The 7,959-nt window shown below is 33.0% G+C and overlaps 1 protein-coding gene across 4 annotated transcripts in view; it reads right to left on the bottom strand.

Annotated features, from left to right (window-relative positions):
- Positions 1-4,204, bottom strand: part of LOC111087668 — a 51,021-nt gene extending 46,817 nt beyond the window's left edge. For 2 of the 4 annotated variants that reach the window (XM_022395086.1, XM_022395090.1), the window contains exon 1: positions 2,291-2,374. The gene's annotated coding sequence lies outside the window, so the exon portion shown is untranslated. Of the gene's footprint in view, positions 1-2,290; positions 2,375-4,154 lie in introns of those variants that run through there. The other 2 variants (XM_022395088.1, XM_022395087.1) reach the window with 2 other exon arrangements.
- Positions 4,205-7,959: the final 3,755 nt, after the last annotated feature.

Raw genomic sequence — 7,959 nt, 5'->3', positions numbered from 1 at the left:
CTATATTTTCTGAAATTATACCTAATTAAAGAGCATTTAGCATCTCATGATATTAGCTTAAGCAATTAGCATAAATAATGATGCTTGATACAGTTGTGCCAAATGCATGTGGGTGATGACATGAACTGTTAAGCTAGATTCCATTGTGTTGCTAAAGGAAGTTATTAACACTGTTTTAGAGAGGAAAACTACCACCACATATCTTAAAGAATCTGGCTAGTTCTATAAAGTATAGGTCTGTTCCAAATAACAGAGTTGCGATCCAAAAGTTAATGTAGGTTACTATTACTTTTGAGTGCCACTTTCTTACTTGCTGTGGTCTGTTGGTGTGTATTGAAAAAAAATTATGATATCTAATCAAAAACACCATATGTCTGAAAAAATTGGAGTTCAAAAAGGATTGAACATGCGACTTAAAGGAATGAAACCAAAACTGGCAGCCAAACTGGTAGTTACACTTATAGCATTGATAAGAATTGTACAGCAAATATTCATTCATTAGTTAGCAAGACTCCATATTTTGTCTTACCCACCATCATTCCCCAAGTTGAACAAAAACCTCGGACTAGCTAAATAATGAATGAATATTTGTGGTACTTATAGCATTGATAAGAATTTTGTAGCTACCAGTTTGGCTGCCAATTTTGATTTCATTTCTTTAAGTCATACACTCATTCCTTTTTTGGCCACACCTTTTTTCATATGTAAGGTGTTTTTGATTATATATCATGACCTTTTGTCAATACACACACCAATAAACCACAGCAACTAAGAAAGTGACACTCAATAGTAACCCACATTAACTTTAGGATCGCAACCCAATTACTTTACAGAACCAACCAGATTCTTTAAAATATATGCTGGTAGTTTTTCCTCTCTAAAACAGGGTCAGTAGCTTCCTTTATAGTAATGCCATGTAATTTAGATTAACAGTTTCTTGTCATCACCCCATGCAATCGGTACAGCTGTATCAAGCATCATTATTTATGCTAATTACTAAAGCTAATATCATTTGACACTAAACACTAGGATAATTTCATAAAATTTAGAAAATTTCTGCTGAAAAGTTGACAATCAATAATCAGTAATAACCATCCAATTGTATTTTTCTTTTGAAAATTTGAGCTAGAAACTGCTGATCTGGTTTGCTTGGACTAACCAATGATTATATATCTGCACATCCTTTCACCTTATAGTTTTGCTGCTCTAAATCAGCAGTCTTTAATCTGAATGACAAAAAAAATGGTCCACTTTTACTCTTAGGTTAAGCTGTAGTAAAAATGTTAGACCAATAGCTCACGTGACTTTTTGCATAGGCATGTGCAAAAACTATCATTAAATTTGAGTGGTTTTTGTTGAATGACTTTGCACATGTGACTTATAGTTACACTATATGTGACTCCTAATTATAGGTTGAAAAGATCTATCGGTGTACAAATTTAGAAAAAAAAAAATCCATAAAAGAATACTTTTTATTAAATAAAGTTTCCGTACTTTTGGTGCGAAGAAAAAAAAGAGAAGAAATCCAATCCAAATTGAAGATATTATATCTAAGGTATTTCTTGATGGATTGCTTTCAAATTTGGTAAGTGAAGTAAGAGTCCAGTAGAGCACATTCCCTGAAAATGTATGATAGTTAGGATTACCACTGTTCGAGATAAAGAAGGTGGAAAATTGCTAAACTATCACTACTGCTAATAACACAGTGTGTCCTGCAGCAGTTTGTTTTGGCCGCACGACACACTACCATATGTCATGATGACAATATTCCAGCTTGATGAGTTAACTCTATCACTGATGAGATTGTAGTAGTATAACACCAATAAGTATTATGATTCACAGTAAGAACTAAGACAACTTTAAGCTTTAAACTGAGTCTGAAGTCAAATTAACTCTGGTGAATAGTGGTATCAATTAAGTAGCACTAACATTAAATCCCTAAAACTTTAAAGACTAAATCTATGTTTCTGCTATTACTAATACTATTAGTACTTCATATGATCAAAAATATATTTTACTATTAAAACAAAATGGGCGCAGTATATATATAAGTTATTAAGCATATTATTGTTGTTGTTAAGACAAGGTAGCAGGCCTACATTTTCAAAACGTATAATAATAGTAATGGTGGTACTAGTAATACTAGGGTTAAGCCTAAGACTTCCCGGGAATGTAAACAAAACTAGGTAAGAATGACAAAGACTTGCAACAGAAACATATTATACTAGATTAGTAGATAATAGATTACACACTGTAATTTCTAAAACTGATTTCTCAAAAATACACCTACTTAAACACTTCGTTGTAGTATTCGTTACCGATACATAAAACCTGACCAAAAATATTATAAGCTATCAGACTTAAGATTACACCACACAGTTTTCATTTGGTTCGGTTTCCATGCCATGCGAAAATGAAAGACCGCAAGCCTAGATGGCGCTGTTTCCTATTACATCGGTAGTGCTAAACTTAAGCCTCGCGAATAGCGCAAATAACAGTACTTCAATTCTGGTTCCATGCAGTGCAGTACATTCGATAAAAGTCACTGGGTGAATTAAATAATGCAGCTTCTAAATACGTATGTTCAAATACTTAGGATGATTACTATTACACAGTTGCTACCTGATACTTCTAAGTAATATGGTATGCTTAGGGTTAACAATAAATAGCCTAAAATATTTAGTCCGGTTAGACTTTACACTTACAAGTTACAGTACCCAATAACTCAATAAGATAAAGTAAAGCAATTTTCCAGGATAACTTGTCATACGGGCCAACGTAACATTTTTGTATTAAATAAAATTATCTGTGGTATAACTTCACTGGTAGTGCAGTATTTAGATACTTTAACACAAGATAAGTTAGTAATTTATAATATTTAAGTAATGAAACGTACCTAGCCCCATATAGGTTTACGCTTATATCAGGCGCAGCAAAACATAAATGAATATTCATCCGCGGCTCAGGTATAACGTAATAGTGCGAGAGAATTCTTAATATGAGTTAATTTTTGTAAGTTATAAACCTCAGGCAGTAAAAAAATGTATATTAACTACGTGTTTATAATTTTTTTGTTAATAATATTCTTCCATAAAATCATACTGTGATTGACATTTGTTTAACTCATTTAGGCGGAGCAACCTGATAGGTGGGAAGTCATTGACCAATCATAAGCTACTTTCTTCATCCAATAGAAAACGTTCCCATGCGGAGAATCATTGATTAGATTACTTGCCTGTCACCGTAGTCTTATGGGTGTGGGGCATCGACGGCGCATCAGCCCTCAGGTTCACCTTGTATAGAAAAAGGTGGTAGAGATACCTATGAGAGAACTTTTTCTTCTGTAACGAATCATCAGAAGAGACTCAAGATTACTCTCAACTCATAAGTTGTCAGTTTGATCATTTTGAACTGCTGTCAACAAAAACGCACACTACATGAAATGTTAATATTATCGTAAGCATGAAACCATGGCAGATCAAGGTCCCAGGTGCACACGAAGAAAACAGCCAAACCCTCGTCGAAACGGTAGGAATTATTATTTTGATTTGTGTCTTATTATGTTGAATTTAAAGAAAAAATCATAAAGATGTTATTCTTCGTCTTCGCTCGTTTTCACCCACAACGATTTTCATAATTACAACTATGCTTAAAAGAAAAATCGTCGTTAAATGATAAATGAACAACTTAGTAAATGCATCATCAACAGCAAAGGAATGAAAGATAAACTACATATATATGTATTCAACATTTTACCAGCCTGTCCTAATGTAATTTAATAACTATTGTTTGGTTTTAAAAATATATACTTTTAAGTATGGTAAGCTTATTTCCTAAAAAAAGAAAAAAAACTATATTAAGCGAAAATCGAAACAAATAATTTATTGACGAATACGGATAATAAAATCATAACAACCAATCAATTAATTTAAAGAACGATGTATATAAATAACTAAGTGTAGCTCTATTTTTTCACAAAATCTGTATTTAAGGCAGTGGCACGTGTTAAAATGATTAGAAATCTAGTATTTTAAAGTGCATACATACAGTATCATTAACCCTCGATTTACATACGTCACCCGAAGAACTAACACACGTCATATCATTAGTTTTATAGTCATATTTTAATTTTTACGAAAAAAAAAAGTTTTTACCTGATTTCGATTCCTCATAATCATTTATAACATCAGGATAATCTTGGAAGCACGTAAAAACAAGCCTAAGATACATGTAACGCGCGTGAAAATTGCAAAGCTGCTTTGAGCGCCCCCCATACCGTTGTAGTGCTGGAGTTTGATCTCACAAGCTATTACCGAGTTGATCGCTCTGAGTCGAGCTAGTATATATATTCGCAAAACCTAGTTCTACAGAGGAATGAGGTAAGAAAAGCGACACATTTTATTAACATCGCGGTCAAATATTACAGTAACTTTACTGCATGGTAAGCATTGCATTACTGAATATAAAGTGTGTAGAAAGTGTCGTTTAATGTAGTTTAAGCCTGTGATTATGTAGGGATAAACATCCACATGGAGTTTAGAATTTATAACTTTAGTTTATAGTTTGATCCTAAATTGATTATAATTAATTACTTCTTTTAATGATTTCAGAAAATATTTGTAGTGGGAATACTTTTGCTTTTAACTGCACGATATGATTTCAAGAGAGAAAAAAACTTGATAATTATTGTCATTTTTCGATACGACATTTATTCGACTATAATTTTAGCATCATAATGGTCAGTTGAGCACATTGCAATATTGACCCTTCTCTAGTAGATATAGTATTAAACTTTTAACTTCCAAACTAAGGAAAGCCTGTCGTGGCCTGTTGGTTAAGGCGTTCGATTCGTAATTTGCGGGCCGCAGGTTCGAATCCCCATCACTATTCAGCTGTGGGAGAGTTATAATGTACAGTCAATCTCACTATTCGTTGGTAGACCAAGAGTTGGCGGTGGATAATGTTGACTAGCTCCCTTCTCTTTAGTCTATCACTTGTAAATTAGAGATGGCTATCGCAAATATCCCTCATCTAGCTTTGCGCCGAATTCAAAACAATGTGAATTAAGCAGTGAAAGGTTTAATCTAGAGTATCACATGTGATATAATAATATAAGATAATAAAATACTATTTTGTGACACACCAGTGTGACATCTTAATGCATATACATTACTAATGGAAGCTCATACACACGGTGTCCTTTTATTTTTCATGAAGCAATAATAATATGCTAGAACATATTTTTTTTCTTTCAAAAATAAATTGTTTAAAGCATATTATCATTATATGTACATTATAGATTTTTGTATAAAGACTAAATGCTGGAAAGCTAAGGCAACAGTTGCATATTCACACACGTACTTGTCTGAATTTTGTATTTTATTCTTCTCCAATATTTCTATAGATTTGTATATGATGATATTTTATCACATGTCACACTGTTTACCACTGGATTACAATAGTTACTTTATATGTACACATAGATATAATTATAGATATATAACTACATAGTCCATAGACATATAAAACGTATGACTAACCAGTCAGCTTCATTAGCAATATCTGTAAATGACAACAACTCGTAATAACGTTTCGGGACAGGATTAAATTTCTCATGTGTTGCTGAATGTAGCACGCGTTTATTAACAAAGACTATAAGTGCACCATTGACTAAGTAAAAACGTGCTGTCCCAACAAAATGACAGACATGTGAGTATTGTCGCTTGATGTTTCTCTGTAGCAAGAAGGGAGTGTGCACATGGTCGCCGTTGTGGCCGCCCGTTAAATAGGTGACAGTAGGTCCCTACAAATCTTAAGAGCTTCGACTATCGAATACATGTTTCAGTATGTTTGCATGTACGTGTTTAAAAGCTTCTATTATATATCACTTTCATATTAAAAAATCGAGATTATAGTGCTAAATTCAGTCAAATATTTGTTTGGTCTTAGCTATTGAAATCGAGATCATAGTGCTAAATTCAATTAAATATTTGTTTGATCTTGGCTATTAAAAATCGAGATCATAGTGCTAAATTCAATTAAATATTTGTTTGATCTTAGCTATTAAAAATCGAGATTATAGTGCTAAATTCAGTCAAATATTTGTTTGATCTTAGCTATTAAAAATCGAGATCATAGTGTTAAATTAAATCAAATATTTGTTTGATCTTAGCTATTAGAAAATCGAGATTATAGTGCTAAAGTCAGTCAAATATTTGTTTGATCTTAGTTATTAAAAATCGAGATCATAGTGCTAAATTCAATCAAATATTTGTTTGATCTTAGCTATTAAAAATCGATATTATAGTGCTAAATTCAATCAAATATTTGTTTGATCTTAGTTATTAAAATCGAAATCATAGTGCTAAATTCATTCAAATATTTGTTTGATCTTAGCTAGTTAAAAATCGAAATCATAGTGCTAAATTCAATCAAATATTTGTTTGATCTTAGCTGATAAAAATCGAGATCATAGTGCTAAATTCAATCAAATGTTTGTTTGATCTTAGCTATTAAAAAATCGAGATCATAGTGCCAAATTCAATCAAATATTTGTTTGATTTTAGCTATTAAAAAATCGAGACCATAGTGCTAAATTCAATCAAATATTTGTTTGATCTTAGCTATTAAAATATGATAGAATTAAATTCGAGTCTTAATTTTCATTGAAAACGTTATCGATATTTTAGTTTTTGATATATATTATATTATTCATGGTGTGATATCTCTTTCGTCCATACGTGTATGCCTCAGTCCTGCAAAATTAGTGTAGTTATAGAGATAGATAAAATAAGGATTATTCTTTGATTTCGCTGGTTATAGAATATAAATACATTAAAAAATGAGTTCCATCGAACACCAATAAATTTTCTAATACAAAAGTTTCATCATATGTATTATAGTTACATTATTATGTATTTTAAAATGATTATATAAGTACATAAACCCTTCATTTGAAAAATGCCTCAAATTTATATTTTTTCGAACGTACCCGATTTCACAAATTTCTGAGTTAAAAGGGGCCAATAATTTGGTTGATTGTCGTTAAGCGCAAAGCTACAAAAAGGGCCATCTATGCTCTGTTCACCATAGGTATCGAAACTCGAATTTTGGCTTCTTTAGCCTGCAGACTTATCGTTGAGCCACTGGAGAGGCGAAGGATGATAAACTTTTTTTTTCATTTCCTTTAAAATAAGTTTTAAGCTTTTGAGTCATTGTTTTTCATATATGTACACAAATCAGGACATCAGGCGCTCTATATCCTTGGCCCGGCATGGGCAGGTGGTTAGGGCGCTCGACTCGCAATCTGAGGGTCGCGGGTTCGAATCACAATCCCACTAAACATGCTCGCCCTTTCAGCCGTTGGGGCTTTCTAATGTTACGGTCAATCCCACTATTCGTTGGTAAAAGAGTAGCCCAAGAGTTGGCGGTGGGTTGTGATGACTAGTTGCCTTCCCTCTAGTCTTACACTGCTAAATTAGGTACGGCTAGCGAAGATAACCCTCGTGTAGCTTTGCGCGAAATTCATAACAAATCAAACCAAATCTATATCCTGTCAGTACACTATATCTGAAAACAGCGACCCTTCTGTCAAAATATCGAAATAAATTATTCTATCGGGCGTAAATGAAAAATTTGGTAACCTTGTTTTCATGCTTCTGCTCTTTTGTTTACTAACAAAATTGCTGCAGTTGGTGTATAGACTTCGGATCGGGTGGAAGATAACGCTTTAAAGCTATTACCATCAACGATGTATTTTAAACAACAAGTTCAATGACTTTACAAGCACAAATATAATCATGAAGATTTTAATAATATGTGATATTTAACTCAATATTATATAGGCCTGGCATGGCCAGGTGGTTAGGGCGCTCGACTCGCAGTCTGCGGGTTCGAATCCCCGTCACACCAAACATGCTCGCACTTTCAGCCGGTGGGGGCGTTATAAGTGACGGTCAA

The sequence above is a fragment of the Limulus polyphemus genome, unplaced genomic scaffold (genome assembly GCF_000517525.1).
Source record: "Limulus polyphemus unplaced genomic scaffold, Limulus_polyphemus-2.1.2 Scaffold2457, whole genome shotgun sequence".
Taxonomy (NCBI): Eukaryota; Metazoa; Arthropoda; class Merostomata; order Xiphosura; family Limulidae; genus Limulus; species Limulus polyphemus.
Note: the sequence above shows the minus strand (reverse complement) of the source record. Positions and strands in the feature narration are given on the sequence as shown.